Below are 16,632 nucleotides of genomic sequence, written 5' to 3'. Positions count from 1 at the left end.
GCAGAGTGGAAGTCACAGCAGAAGAAAGCACCAGCTCAAGGTGGAATGATGCATGCTTGGGACAACCCATACTGCTCTTATTTTTGTGGTATTTATGTTTCATTACCTAGTAGTTCAGAGTGCCTCTGGGAGTAAGTCCCTCTTGGATGAGTCCCAGAGTCACTTCCATAGCTGCAGGTTGGAGAAATGTACTGAAGCCTGGCCAGCTGATAATCTTTTGCCTTGCTTATGCCAACTGAATACTTTCTTTTCTTGGACAAACTTATCTGGGAGCTAGCTAGACTGTAGGCCCCTGTTAAATAATGATGATTATGTTCTTTTTGCTCACTGCTGACAAAGAATTATAGCCCCTCATTTACAGCTCATTTCAAAACCATGAGATTCTGTAATTGAAAGTGGCTGAAGCTAATTTGATAACCCAGTTCTGAACACAGCCGACTAACTACTTTCCCTTTGTCCTTTCAGCAGTAATGGCTTGTCAGGAAAGTCTTCTGTGCTACTTTTAAGAGGGCAATTATGATGGAGGTTGAAAACTATTGTTCCATGACAGGCTGCAATTTCAACATTGCCTTCAAGTTCCCAGCAAGTCGAGGGGCATGGCAGTAGGTTCAAATGCCCTCCAGCCACAACTGCTCTCTAAAACACCCAAGTGCTCACTCTCTTGAGGCACTGGCTATTGCACTCACCAAGGTGCAGAGCTCTGACCAGGAGAGCATCTGACACTTCCCCACTTGATGAGGACATTTGCTAGGTTCCCCCAGGACGGGATGGAGAAGGGTGTCTCTGTGCCCATATAATGCCTGGAAGCTCCCTCAGAGCTGCCACACTCTATGTCACACTGGGCAGAGTGGTCACACTGGACCACTGACTAAATCCCACATCAGGACACCCTGAAGGCTCCTCCACACTTAGCACTGCCATCAGCTGCTGTACTGGGAGGCTACTGGTTAGATACAGCAAATCCCCTTCTTGTGCTTAAGCCGTGCTTAAATTTCTACAGCACAGGCAGGAAGGAGAGGAGCTCTGCTTACCCCAGTGGGCAGCCTAGAGCAGGGACACATGCCCACACACTGCTGACTGCACTGGCAAAATACCTTCAGTTAGGAACACACGCCAGCAGGATTCACTGGCAATGCTTCTTGCCCTGAGAAAGGTCAAAGCAGCCTAAACAGGCAATACAACAAAAGATGGAAGATAAAGCCTAAGTACAATGTCTGCCTAGTGCTCTATCTGCCAAACTGCTGCGTCTGCTTTGCTCTGATCCCTGCTTTGCTCTCATCCCTGAACACATTTACCCTGCTACAAGCAGCAGTGCAAGAAGCCCCTTTTACCTCTGATTCTTGTCTGTAGCCTGTTCGCATCTGCATCTCTGAGTGCAGTGGGCTCAGATGAGTCTCCTTATGTCTCCTTTGCAGTGATCACCGAGGGAAACCTGCCCATTGCAGGATGTGCATCTTTGGTATCTAAGTAAATATTTCCAGGTGTACTGTGGATTCTGGGCCTTCCCCCAGTAAAGGGAGGAAATGTAAATAACACAGCAAACATTTCTGTTGCCATAGCCTAGAGCTGTGCTCAGAACTGCTCTAGCTGTTGTAGTAATTAGCATAAGCAAATTGCTAAATTGTGTGCTGTGATAAAATGATGGATTACAGCATGGAAGAAATCATTAACACATTGATTAGCAGCACATGCCTTCAAAATCACTATCTAAGCAAATTCTGAGGATTGTGGGAGCTTTGTAAAAGTTACAAGCACTGCCTTCCATAAGCAAGAATCAGGAAATGCTAATGTATAAATTGCCAAAGCACAAACATCAAATTTTAACTATTAAAGTTGGTTCTCAAATGGTTTCTAATATTTATTTCAGGCTGCTTACATGGGGCTCCTGCTCTGTGTCTCTCAGTACTCAGAGGGAAGTGGCTGTAACAGTGTCTGCCCAAGGCAGCGTCTGACACTGGGAGCTTCTCCAGGTTTCCTGGTGCATGTCCCCCTGTATCTCTGCCTCTGCTGCATGTGTTTCAAGCATTGCACAGCATAGATGGTGCAATGGTGTGTTCATACCACACAATATGTACCTCCTAGCAGAGCAAAAAGATCATTTATGTACAGCCTGATAGTACCATTGTAATTTTTTTTGCAGAATAGTTTTGTTTTGAATGCAGTGGGAATCTCATTTTCTTCAGGTTTATTAAAGGAAATGTTTCCCTACACTTGCATATTGAAAGGATCTCCTGCCCAAAGTCTGTGTGGTTCACTGGCAGCATCTGCTGCTAGGTATTCCCTCATGGTGGCTTTAATAATCAAAATCAGCCTGTTATTGCCAGAGCTAATAGAAGTAGCTCTGGCAGTAACTTCTTATTCAGCACAAGTACTCGGTAGTTTATAAAATTACTCATTTGAATGGGTTTCCTTTTATTAGGATTAGCAGGCCCCTCTACACCTCCCCCACCTCTTATTTCAAATGAAACACACATATTGAATTTTAATACATCACTGTTACAAAAATGTGTGTGTCAATAATGGCTAGCTGTTGTGCAACAGGAATACAGGAACCCTCCCCATAGCTCTGTGTCAGCACATATACCTAATCCCAGAGGATTCCCAAATTCATTATCAACAGAACATAAAATCAATACAAGGCTGTGATTTCACTTACTGACTTGGGTACTGCCACGGCAGGGAAGATTATACCTCTAGGTGCTTACTGCCAGAAAGTATGAACACTCACAGCCACAGATGGTGGAGAGGATAAATCCATGTTAAGGGACACCTGAGGCTCTGTCTGGGTTGCAAAAACGCTCAGCTCATTCCCTCCCTGCCTTTAACCACACTCAGAACTCAACTGGTGCATCTCAGAGAACAACCCCACCTGAAAGAGATCTGGTTATCACAGCTTGGACCTCCAGAGGTCCCCATTTGCTCCAGTGCATCCCCCTGCCTGTGTCTTCTGGCATTTCCAGCACTTCTGTATGTATGCAGAATGCTCCTGCACCTTCCTGTGTTTTTCCTTTATTTCTGACACCATTCTGCCTTTTACAATGTGTTGGTCTCTCCTATCAGCCATTTGCCCAGCAGGACCAGAGGTTTAGCTGTTCTGATTTTACAGATTCCACAGCACACAGGCAGGTCATTAAACCTGTTCTGGGTCCTACAGTGGGCTGGATGGGAAGAGATAATATCTGAGAAATGTTTGCATTTGTTTTGCCAGAGGTAAATATCAGGGATTCCCTCTGTTTCACTGTGAGATTAAATTATGGACATGAAAACTAGTGACCAGCGATTTCGCGGCCTGCATCCATAAATGAAAGAGAGTTTCAGTAAGAGGGTAATTTATTTCACTTAATTAAACGCACTGATTTGCAGTCTGGATCCATTCAATAAAATGCCTCTTAAATAAATAAAAGAATACCTTTTGAAATGGAAAGATTTGCAGATATGATCTTCAGTTCCTGCTGCAAGGCAGTTCTTGGAAATCAGAGGCAAAGCACTCATCTCCAAGGAGAGTCCATTTAGTGAGTGCTTCATGGCTTACTGAGTTGCTCACTGCTTCTCTCCCAAGATCTAGCATCTAATTGGAATGCCTTTTTTAATTTTTTTTACTAATTAGGCAATTTTATACATAATTCTAAAAGCATCTCTCACGACAGCATTAATTTTAACAGCATCTTAAAACGACGAATTCAAGATACGCCACTAAGTGAATATATGTAGTTAATAGATTTTCTTCTTGCTGCACTTGCTTGGCACTACATTTGTCACAGCAGTGTCCTGTTTTGGCACCATTCTCATCCATTCCTCGTCCACTGATTTTTATAATCACAACATATCATTCACTAGCAGGATAATTTCTGCATTACCATACAATGTCACATACTTAACAAACTCTTCATAAACATTTACATCAGGAGCTGTCTGTGTTAGACATCAAATGTTCTCTTCTGGAGGAGTCTGCAGTTTCACCTGCTATTATGGTAAATCATCTCTCAGAAACAGCCTCAGAAATCTCCTGCACAAATTTAAGTGTCATAACTTCCACAAACAGCCTTCACATAACCAGACATAGAAAACTGTCCCGATTCTTCATCAGCCAAAAGGAATCTTCAGGCTGCAGACAATGCTGATGAATACAGCAGCCAGTCCCTCCACTAGATTGCCCCTCTCAGACCAGCCAGACTAATGGCCTAATAGCACAAGTCCCTGTTTTCCTATTTTTAGTAGTATCTTCCCATTTTCGTCTTTCTTCAGGGAGTCTGAAGACACTTGACGTTGTTTGTGGCTGTTTGAAGAATACATGCTCTTTCACAGTAACACAAAGCAGCACAGTACTCCTAAATTTGTCTTCCATCCCTTTTGAATTAGGAAAGCTGGTTTGTTAAGCCTAGACTTTTGAGTACTTACTCAAATGGAGCTTGCATGTAAAAGCTATGCAAGAGCAGAAATGAAGTTTGCTGCCATTAGTCCCAGAAGAATACAGACACTGAAAATCTGAACCCAGGGAGGACGGCTATATTTTCCCAGTTAAATTTAAGTGATTTCATTTGACTACTTATACACTTTTTTGGTACTTCATGATAGCAGTAGCTATGAAGAGCACAACACTGCAGAGTTAAAACTACTTGCTGTGCTCTTAAGCACACTGAAACTATTTGGTTGTCTGCTAAACCACAACATTTGTGTTCCTTCTAGAACCATCTAAAATTTGATTAATTGAAGAAGAGGAAACAAAACCACTGGTAAGTCCTTTACAGCACACAAAGCAGTTGCTTCAGTGTTTTACTTCAGGTTGTCTCCCTGGAGCCTAGTAATAAAGACTGCAACTGAAGACCTTCTGCTATCCAGCTGGGGCCAGGAGTAGATATGAACAAGGATGGAGGCTTCAAAAGGGCTTTTGTTTTCTGGCCTATCTTATCACTGTTGGTAGAACATGGGGCAGTGGCACGGAACAAAGAGGAAGAGCAAAGCTGATTTGGCAGGTCTGGGAATAAGCTCTCAGGAGGGCCAGCTGAGAGAAGCTGTCCTAGGGACCCTTGGAGAAACCAGAGTGGAGGACCTCGTGTACAGAAAGACACCTCTGTAGCTTCCAGGAGAGGAGGAAGACAACAGCTGGCCTGGATGCAGGAAATGGGAGGCATGCAAACCTGCACACAGGTTTCCCCTTCCCTGGCTGTTTGCACCACTTCCCAGCCAGCCCCTGACAGCAGCTAACTACCAGATGCCAGCTCATGCCTACAGCAGAGAGAAAGATTTCAGGACACAGCATCCTCCTTACTCAAAATGCCACAAAATTGTGGCGCATTAAACGTTATAGTTGATGAAATCCTTGTTCCACTGAAAGCAATTCCAAAACTACCTCTGACTTCAATGGAGCAAGTATTTTTCCTATCCCACTCGCCCTCTGAGCAGCTCTGTTACCTGTTATCACTTATTCTATTTTTATGAAGCTCTTCCAAACATTTTCAGAGGAAATTAACTGATTTCATATCTTCTGGTTTTAACACTTCTGTAAAAGAATTGTATTCTTTGTCCTAAAAGGAATCTCTGTCAATACACATTTCAGGTTTTCCATCTCGGACAGTTCATTTTTTGAAAGAATCAATAAAGGTCATGCTATGTAAAAATGCACAGCCTGAGCAGAGTGCACAAAAGACCACAGAACTGCTCAGTGTTTCCACAGCGATGCATCTATTTCTTTTTTATCAGCAGATGGTAGGGCTGACATCTGCAAAAGCAAAGGGCACAGCTGGGTTACAGCTCAGGTTGTGGAAAGCAATAACATCTACTATGTGTCACCTGTTTGGACTACATAATTCATCCTTCTCTGAGAACAAAGTGCTTCCCCTATGAATAGAAAATGACCGTGTTTCCTATTTATGACAAAAGTGATGCCTCAACCCTTTTGGGGACAGAAGAGCAAGGAAGGACCTGTAGCATTAACAAACAGGTATGATATTCATAACAAAAAGCAAAGCTACCAACCTTCAAGGTGCTTTATACGTTCTAGAATTGAAACCCATTTGATGAAACATGTTAACTTAAAAGAAATAATCAGCATTTTGACAAAAAAAGCCAAAACCTTTTCCCGTGGGAATGCATTTGTTTCAGTACTGCACCATTTGTTAAAGCAATGGCGATGTTTGCATTGAGGATGCTGGATGATGCAGCCTTGGAGTGGCTGGAGCACCATAGCGGCAGTGAGGGCTGGGGGAAAGGGATGCCCATGTGCCATATGTTCAGGTGGCACCAACAATGTGCTCCCCCTGCTCTCCCTCCCCAGCTGGCTGCAGGTATTGACAGCCATTTCAGAGAGGGAAACAGCTTTCAGTCCTGGGAAAAGAATTAGCAAGCAAACCCAAAGAAGGTATACAGGAAGTTTCCAGCCACTCTGCAGAAACTGGTGAATTTTAGATAGCACTAATTGTGTTTTTTTCTGGCTTTACTGTCCAGCATTGCTAAAATGGGCTTTTTATAGTTCCAATATGATTCAGTCTGTGCCAAGTGCTTCCCAGTCTGGATTCCACCTCAGGTATTCTACTTCTGTGCATTACTTGAATGTACTGACCCAATATACAATATTACAGATAAGGGACGTCTGTGGAGAAGGATGTTACTGAATGCAGAACAAACAGTTGCTGCTGTCAGATGCTCTAATCTCTGCACCAGTTCTGTGCATTCAGAGCAGCTGATAATTCAATTTGATGTTTCCCTGGAAGCAGGCAGAGTGCATGCACTTTCAGAGGAATAGATGGCATGACTGCAAAAGCACCCCAAAGTTCAGTCCCACCCTCTTATTTGTACTGTATTAAAGATACTCTGAATGTGTGCTTTCTGTCAGGGATTTTTCTGCATGCTGGTGATAATGTTGCCTTGTTCAGAGAGGTCAGCAAGAACAGTACAGAGTATTTTCCAATTAAAGGGTCAGAATTACTTAGCTGAGTCCTTTTATTTAAAAAATAAAAGGGTTGTTTAATATCTCAGCAAAACAAGATCTCTTTGGCTTGATTCAGTCTTGCATCTAAAAGCAAAAAGGGCAAAAGTGCTAATGGCATCCTGTCCTTGGAGTGGGGAAAAACCCCAAAAGTGCTGTCACACCTTCCTTAACTCCTCTTAACTCAGATTTTAACTCCTGGTGTTACAGTTCAGCACTGAGGTGCTGATGCCTTGAGCATGCTTGAGTTTCCATCTGATGTATGCCATACTCTCAGCACTATAGCACTTCACAGCTTGATGTAAAACTGTAGGAGTGTTCACAGCCTGCAGAGGGCCCAGAAATTTGTACAAAGTAGCACTGAGATTAGATATAAGCAATAAGCTATAAATAACTCACACTAAGGCACTCCAATCACTGCCTTGTTATCATTTTATATATAGCTAATATTAGTAACTATCAGAAGGGTAATACTATACTATTAGACAATTGATCTCTATCCCCTAAATCAGAGAGGCAGTTGATACCCAGCTCATGGATGCTACTGATTAGCAGAAATTACAAGGAACCACAAAACAGGACTTTCATGCATAACTCATGCCTGGGGCTGTCCTTGGCCTCTAGAAATTGTGAAGGCTCTCCCCATTCTTACTTCTCAAAGCAAGACCTCTGTGATTACTGCACTGAAACCTGAGCTGGGGACACCCTGGGCACCCTTCTCAGGAAATCAAGCCATTGGTCTATAATCTCAAAAGAATATAGGATCTTTGTTAGAAAGACACTGTAACTACCACAGGGAGTGTCTCAAAACTGGAAAGGAAATACATGTATTTTAGCAGCCCAGTGACTTTGGAGCCAGTGCTGGCTCCAGGAGGAGGGGCTCCAGGACTGTGTCCTCTGGGGTTACAGAGTAAGACCCTGAATTCCCCAGGCACAGATCAGTGTGTGACTGACACTGCAAGGCATTTGAGGAACTGCAGAACAGTCTCTAGCTGTTCTTCCTGTTTTCTCTGTTGGACAGAGAAACTTTTCCAAAGCAACTGAGACTGTACAGTAGATGGATGATGGCTTACAGGGTTGGGTAAGAGCAGGAAGCAACAAACTGGCTGGCTGGATTAATACTATCATTAAGTAATAGCAATATGTATTTCAGAGCCTCATTTTGCAGGGCTTCCAGATCTCTCATTTTCTGCTCTTTATTCACTCTCTCCTTTTAACAAGCCTGTATCTTACCTTGTGCTACCCTGCCTGACGTTCTTGAACACTCCTCTTCCTGCTGGTTAAGGATGAAGAATAATGGACAACTAAGTGTAACTATCCAGTGTGACACTATCAGATGCAGCATGGATTTAGCAATAAGCATTATGTGCCATCAGCATTCATTCTGTTTGAAAGGCAGTTCCTGCCTTTGAGCGCTCCTTGTGTGCACTTCAAGAAGCTTGTGAGCCCGGTTACGGGAAGAAGACATGGGAGACTTCACCTTACATTAACACTTCAGTAGGAGAAGAGTTTCCTGCTAGGATAGGAAGGCTGTTTCATTGAGGGGGCCCCCCTCTCCCCTGTTCTGAAGGCATGAAGGCACTCCTGCTTGGCTGGGACATAGCAGCTCCTGGGCTTCAGCCACTACATACTGCAGTATGGAGGGGAGCAGGGCCAGACAAAAGCACCCTCAGGGACTGCAGCAGGAGCTTTTCTCAACCTCGTCCTCACCCAGGTGGGATACAGTATTGGGCTCCTTTGTCTGAGGAATGCTGTGAATTAAAGGCCTTTTTTCAGCTGAAATCAGTGGGAGTTGTGATAGTGGCTCCTGGCCTCTGTCCTTCCCTAAAGCAGATCCATCCAGAGGAGAAAAGCATGCAGCAGCACACTCAGCTATTTGCCTTCTGGGCAGATTTAACTGGACTTTGAGGTGCCCATCATCCTTCCACCTCAGCTCCTGGTGAAAGGCAGGGCAGTGCTCCTGACTCTGACAGCCACATAATCATAATAAATGCATTTGCTGGTAGAAATGAAACAACAACAGGTGTCCTTCAGAGCCCTCAGTGACTGTTAAAGGAATTTACATTTGTGAATAAACAGCAGTCGAAATTATTTGTCTGACAGCTTCTCATTATTAAAATTCAGGCCCTGCTTAATCCTGCCCACGTCAGTGGGACCCAAGATGACCTGCTAAGTGCGGTCACAACAGTTAATGTTACTTAAGGGAAGTTTTAATGGAAGCAGCCTATTTTTTAAAAAATAGAGTATAAAAATAATCTGGAGCTGTCTTTGTGGCCGTGGAAGTCAATGACAAAGTCTCATGGCTTTCAGTGAAGCAACGAAGCAGAACTTTTAGACACTGTCTACAAGTGCCCTATGCGACATCAGAGTTTTGGGGACTTACACCAGGAGGAAGTTTGGTCCTATGCAGTGAGATGTGCTTCACCAAACAGTGCCCAAACAGAAGCTTCAGTTCCACTCAGAGGAAATTCCTAATCTCCTATGCAGCCTTCCTGTCACCTTGACAGTCCTTTTTTCCTCTCTGCCTGCAAAATGAATATGCTGGTGGCCATCTGTACCTCTAATGTGCTTTTAAAGCTTAATACTCCTGGAAACTTTCTCCCTAGTGTTGCTGTTAATTTACCAGATTTGTGATGTAAGATAGCCCACAATGCCAAAATTTCAAGTGAGAACTTAAATGCAAATCCTGGTCACTTAGGAGAGAGCCTATACCACATATGCTCAATGAGGCTAACTATGAGCAATATTAAGTAAGATGAGGAAGGTTTTATGCTGACCAGCTTTCCTTTTATTCCCATTTCATAGGTAAAACAATGCATTTGCAACAGATTTGTCAAACGTAAAAGTATTAATTTTTGAAGCTTGCCCACAGGGGGAAAGTAAGCCAAAGTTAAAATCAACAGGGATACCTCAGGGCTTCTCCAGCTATATAGATGTTACAATAACAGAACCTTTAATGTGCAAAAATCCTGTACATCAGATGACAAAAGCAGTTTAAACTTACTTTTCACTTAGATTTTAAAAGGCAAGGTAAAACATCAGTTATCTGCCACTCTACATTTTGAACAGTATGTTATTTCACCAGAGTACCAAGAGTCCTACCAATGCCCAGTAGCCTCACAGGGTGTCACTCAGACACTGATGTGGCAACACAGGACATGCAGCTACTTGGGGGAGACACTCTTGTCCCAGTAGCACAGAGGAACACCTGAGAAGTCTGAGAAACATCATAACCTGTCTGTGGCCACCTCCAAACACTTTCCATCTGCCTGTAAGCCATTTACCCAAACTGCAGAGTCACATCCCACACAGACAGACACATCTGAAGAGCTTGGAAAGTGTTAGTGCCTAAGACTAAGCCTTCCTGATGGTTTCTCACCTAGCGTTGTTCACCACTGTGGTTTGGTGTCAGGATAACTGTTCTGGGCCTTCAATCACATCTTTGGTACTCCTGGACCCATATTACACCCTTTCCCATTTTGCTTTCCTTTTCTTGTTTGTCAGTGATTCCAGCAAATGTCTAGTATAGCTCCTTATTTGATCAAGTTGCTCTGCTGTTCTGATTATCTTTGTGATGTCTGACTGAGTTAGGCTGGAGGTAATAAAGAGCATGATTTTTCAGGGAAGAGCAGACATGGCTGCTGTTCTGACCTAACCTCATGTTTCCTGGAGATTGAATTGTCTCTTTGTCTCAGATCACTAAACAAAGATAGCTTTACACCTCTCAGGCACCTTATTGTACCTGTATGAATTTAGTGATTATTTTGTTATTTATGAAATTCTGCTACTGACCTAAAGAAACACTCTGGGTTGTTGGGAATATCCCATGACTGACCACAGAAAAGGGAATGGGCAGGTGATCAGCCTTGTAGCTGGTGTGAGAGCTCTGGTGTGGCACATATTCCTGGGAAGAAAAAGGACAAAAGTGCATCTTCCAAGTTTCTGCCTGTCTTACGAGCAACCTTACATTCAGCCAGAACTTGCTTGTGAGAGAAGGCTGGCAGCTCTTCTATTCCCGCTGGGTCTGAGAAAAGATTGTTTTAAATACTTATGATGCACTTTCAGACCATACATATTTTGCAACAGTTACACTATTCCTGAGAAGTTGCTCAAATGAGACTTTTCAATTGCTTATGTGGGAGGAAGTATCTGGCAACCGGACAAAGAAAAACAGATTCTTTTAGGACATGCTTTATCCCCAAAGTGCAATTGTTTTGTCACACATTTCTTTCACTCTCTCAAGGTTGAAAAGTTTTGGCAGCAATAACTGTAGAGCTTGCAAACGACATGGTTTCCAGCACAGCGTGTCAGATGAACCTAATGAGACAGATCCTTGGCGGCTGTAAGCGGGTACAGCTCCATTGACAACAGTACAGCAAAACTCATTTACACCTGCAGAAGATAAGCTCCGATATATTTTAAATGTGGAGGTTGCAATTACTCTGAATACAGCTTAATGGTCCATGCCTTTACTCTCCTTCAATACTGTGTATTATACCATTACAACAGTTTTGGTTGGCTTCTTCTTTTTCCTCATCTTTTTATTGGAAATATCCATGCAATTGCCTGTAAACAGATTTCTTTTTACAGCTCTTGATGTAAAATGACTTTATGATGGTATTTTTGTTGCATCTGCTCCTGATGATGATCAGGCCTGAGAACAGTAAACTTTCTCCAGTACACTTTCTTGACTCGGAGCTGGTAATTGTCCTGGTGCTCAAAGGACTGGACATATGCAAAAGTTGGGACCATCAGCCTGATCTGTATAAGTGTGAGCATATCATTATGAATGCAAAAAAACTTATGGTCTCAGCTGCATGCAAACTGTCCTTTCTTAAGTGGCACAGAAGGGTATTTCCCTCTGTAGTAAATGAGGCTTTACAGATTGTGTCATACTGGGTGTGATACCATGTGACTATTGGTTCATCTTGACCTGACAGATAAGAGTCTAAATATTTTGCTTAATATACTCAGCATTCACCCCCAGGAGCATTCACACACAGGTTTAAAACTAGGAATCTCCCACACAGGCAAATACTGAATCTGTCACTGCAGCTCTGCGCTCACTTCTACTTCTAAAGATGTACACAAACAGTTGCAAACAGTCCTAAAGTGACAGGCACCAACAGCATATGCAGAGGCTTTACATCCACAATGAGATCTGGGGACATGCTGTAAGGGTTCAGTCAGACTGTGTTACTCCCTGGTAATATACACCTTTGAAAAGCGGATTCCGCGGCCTATTCTGTTTACCTGGAAAGGCGGGTCTCCCATTCCCTTAGTAGAAGGTAATAATCAGGTCCTGAGTGTTAAGCAGAATTCATAATTCCTATTTTTCATATTTATTAAGATTCCCGAGTGTGTGGGCTCTCTAAAGAGTCATTAACGGATGTGTTCTTTACACAAAATCCAATTTAACTAATTTCCTTATAAGCTTCTCCACACAGAGCTTCCCAAAATGTTTACCAGTGCAATAAACCATTACAGGGTTTGTTTTAAGTCATTTGCCTCCAGACAAAATAGACATTTTGGGACATTTTGATTTCTGCTGTCTAATAAATGAAGCACTACAATTCTAAACTTAATATCTGGCATCACCATTATTTTTCCTTGCTTTACATCCTTCCTAGAGGATGACATCCAAAGATAAATTGTTGTAATATTTTCTGCACATGGGGAAACATCTATTTTTTCCTCCAGGTTTGTCTTTCAAGATGACTTACTGTAGGTTGTCTTTTCCTATTTTCCCATGTTTAGTTTATAAAAGCTTGACCTCTAATTAGAGGCTAATTCACTGAAGCTGAGAAATGTTCTGCAGTAAATGAGAAGTGTGGATTTTTGGACAGAATCCCACTGACTGTGAATGGACCTTGTCCTTGAAGAGCTTTAACAGGCTTGGCATTTCTTATTTTATTTAAAACATTGATACTTTTAAATATAATTTATAGTTTTTCTTGTATTTGTAATTCAAAATGTGATCGTGAAAATGTCTTATACGATAGTATAAACAATGCCCACCATCACCAAGAATATTTTCATTGATGCAGTCACGGACCGTATCAGCTCATTTCAGACTGGGCGCTTTGGCAGCTCATCATTTTATTACAACTGACTTAAGTTTATGGTCTCCAACTGCTAAGCCTGCAGCATGTAGCAAAAGTCCCTGTAGTCTCTGAGACCGAGAACATCCTGTGGGACACAGATGCTAACACCCGTCACACATTCTCATGCTTCCTTTGGAAATGATTCCAGTGTTTATCATTCATCCCTCACCTCACTCCAGCCTTTAGTTACCATTACCAGCACCAACACTGCCACTGTTAAAAGACATTTCAGCTGGAATCACCAGCCACTGCCAGTGACAAGACACATAAAAGCTCTTTCACCTTAAACCCTTAAACAAGGGTCAGAGAAATAGACTGTAAAAAAGTGGGGTTTTTTTTTTCTCCACTTTTTTTTTTAAAGAAGGACACTACGATGCTCTGGGGCTGGAGCAGCTCTGCTATGGAGACAAGCTGAGACAGCTGGACTTGTTCAACCTGGAGAAGAGAAGGCTCTGGGGAGAACTTAGATCTTCCAGTGCCTAAAGGGACTGACAAGAAATCTGGAGAGAGTCAGGACAAGGGGGAATGGCTTTAACCTGACAGAGGGGAGATTTAGATTAGATATTAGGAAAAGGTTCTTCACTATGGAACAGGTTGCTCAGACAAGTTGTGGCAGCCTCATCCCTGGAAGGGTTCAAGGCCTGGCTGGATGGGGTCTTGAGCAACCTGGTCTAGTGAAGGTGTCCCTGCCCATGGCAGGGGGGCTGGAACTGGGTGGTCTTTAAGGTGCCTTCCAACTCAGACCAGTCTATGATTCTGTGATTCATTTAATGATCTTAGCATCTCAGTCTTGCCATCTAAGACACCAGCAAAAATGAATGCTGCATCTCAGACATGGTTCCTGTGTCTCTCTATGAAGACCTATTGCTATGGAGGTGTTTAATCATTCTAGCTGCATTAATTCATTCATCACAGATTATGTCACTTATCTCAGGTTCTCGAAGCATTAAACTTTTAAGACTCATATTGCACAAGTTGTAAATACATTTGATAGCAGTTTCCCTGCTACTGAAGTAAAAGTAAGAATTTGGAAATGGAAAAACACTGAGCCCAAGCACACTTATAAATATCATACTATACCAGTGATACCCTGGATAACAAATAAATGCAAAAGTTAACCGAGTTTCAATGTGTGCCCACTCAGTACATACAATTTAAGAGTCTCCCTTTACAGGGAATGCCATATTTCAAAGCATTAGTTAAATAAAGGTAGAATATTTTATATCTTTAAAACCTAATTTATATCTAGTGCAGTCCATTTACATCATCCCTCACTGAATGTTCCCATGCAAAGATTCAAGATTGCTATGCTCAGAACAGCAAAAGCATCCTGGTTACCCAGGATCCCAGCCTGAGGGGAGGTTATGCCAGGCCTTCTGCAGTCCCAATAGTTTGCAAAATACTTTGCAAGAATATGCAAATCCAGCTTCCTGATCCATTACCTCCCCCAGTGCCATCTTCAGGTTTAAACACATTTTTATAATTTGACAAGGGCTGCATTAACCTAAGAAACCTTTTTGAATCTGCTGTGATTCTTGCTCCAGAATTCTCTTGGATATACAGTATTGCTATCAGACGTTATATAGACATGCTAAAGGATGGAGGGGATGTTTAGCTATACCTTAGTCCTTTGCTAGAATCTGTAAGATGCCTTCACTGCAATTTAGCTCAAGCTTAAGCCTGCTCTCAAACCTAGAGTCACTTAGCAGCCACACTTCATATACCAGCATGCACTGAGATGCAAACTCAACCTGAGCTCTTTGAAGGGATCAGTCTCACCGCCTTTGGCATCTCTGCATAGGCTCAAGCACTCTTGTAATCTAGGAGCAGGAACAGAGTTGTGTATGCTTCATCTCAGTCTCAGTTCTTCCTATGCCTAGACATAAAGGCAAAGTGAGAACAGAAAGCACATAAGCTGTTGGGCTTGGCACACCTGAGTCTGCCTGAACACCCACTGCCCACTGAAAGTTCTCAAGAGGTCACAACAGAATCCCAAGTGCTATCTTGTTCTTGGCACTGCTCCCCTCCCGGCTTCTCACCTATGTACATTCCATGTTTTCCAAGCACTGAAATTCTTATGTTCATCCAAACTCTTCACACCTCCTACCAGCTCACCTGAGCCAGAACTTCTTGTGTTTTAACATTTCAGTAACCACCTAGTCCTGGGACGTGTCTGCTACCTGAAGGTAATTTTAAAGCCTCTTTTTTCTGACAATCCCTCCACAGAGGCAGTGACCATCACTTCTGCCACTGTTCCCAGGACAGACACAAACTGCCCCAAGAGGTAATTTCAGGTCATTTACCTGAAATTCCCTAGTGAGTCAGGAACAGATCTGGCACCTGAAACTAGAGCTGCCAAGTCCTCCTGCCCTGCTGTGACACCCCACCAATGCTGCTTGCTCTGTCATTGCTGTTACTGTGATACAAAGACTCTCAAATCTGGTTTGCTCTCCAAAATGAAATACTGGTGCAACTCTGACCCCCTAGAAGTACCAAACAGCCTTTTGAGCTCAGGCAGATAACTTGTTTCCAGGGCTGCAGGACTTTAGCAGAAGAATCAGAAAAATCAATGGTTTCTCTTGTCCAGCCCTCCTTTAGAATTACAAGGAATTTCCAGCCTCCTGGTTAACAGAGACAGTATACATCAAGCCAAAACCCCACAGGGCAATAAAAAACAGCTCAAAAAAAGACAAAGCCTATTTATCTACAAGGAAGATGTGTCTGGAAGAATAATAAATGATATATACTGAAACCATGAAAACTTGCTTATCTACATCAATGCTTCCCAAAGAAACTTTAATCTTCATTTTGCACAGAATTAATATGATAACCCTGTCTATACCAGGCTCTGAGCAGAGGTTCCTCCCTGCCCACAGCGCCAGCCAAGCTCCTCAGTAACACAGCCAAGGAATACCAGGAGCACTGAGGCTCTCCCAGCTCTCCTCCTGACATCTGTATATTCACCAGGCCCAGCAAACACTACAGCAGCAAGGAGCAGAGATGAGGAGAAAGCCCTCCCTAAGGCATCCACTATGGTACAGAGGAAGGACCTGGACATCCAGACAGTGAAGCAAGACCTAAACTAAACTTTTACTGCTGTAAATGTGATTGTGGAGATTATCTAAAGGGAATGGATCTTGCCAAGTCACACGGACACTGCACTGCTGCATGACAGAAATGTACTATGATCAACAATAAACTTTAAGACATGTTTAAGCATAGCAATCAGTTACCAAATTAGAGCCATTCTTGATCTTTCTCTTTAGCTATTTGCCTTTCCAGAAAGTCTCAACTCTTAAATTCTGCCAGAGTACATGCAAAAAAAGCTTCTCTCTACCTAACACCCCACACACCTGAAACTGACACTAGAAATCATTCCTTACTACCAGTTTCAGAGAAGCTACATCAGTATTTTAGAACTTCTACAAAATCTACCCCTTCTTAATGAAATGGCCCAGTGTTTCCCCACGACAATAGCGGCTCTTTCAGCAATGTTTTACTTCAAAATGGGTCGCCTGTCTCTGTATTTTGGGATTAGTTTGATTACACACATCAACACTTATCAATGCATAATCACGGTTTATGAAGCCAATTTGCCAAAAA

The 16,632-nt window shown here is 42.7% G+C and overlaps 1 long non-coding RNA gene across 1 annotated transcript in view; it reads right to left on the bottom strand.

The window, feature by feature from the left end:
* LOC133219441 (uncharacterized) overlaps positions 1-16,632 on the bottom strand; it is a 56,154-nt gene that overhangs the window by 3,915 nt on the left and 35,607 nt on the right. The gene's annotated exons all lie outside the window — the stretch shown is intronic.

This window comes from Neopsephotus bourkii, unplaced genomic scaffold, assembly GCF_033783945.1.
Source record: "Neopsephotus bourkii isolate Nb327-2 ecotype Australia unplaced genomic scaffold, CSIRO-AGI_Nbou_v1 NB_126, whole genome shotgun sequence".
Taxonomy (NCBI): domain Eukaryota; kingdom Metazoa; phylum Chordata; class Aves; order Psittaciformes; family Psittacidae; genus Neopsephotus; species Neopsephotus bourkii.
Note: the sequence above shows the minus strand (reverse complement) of the source record. Positions and strands in the feature narration are given on the sequence as shown.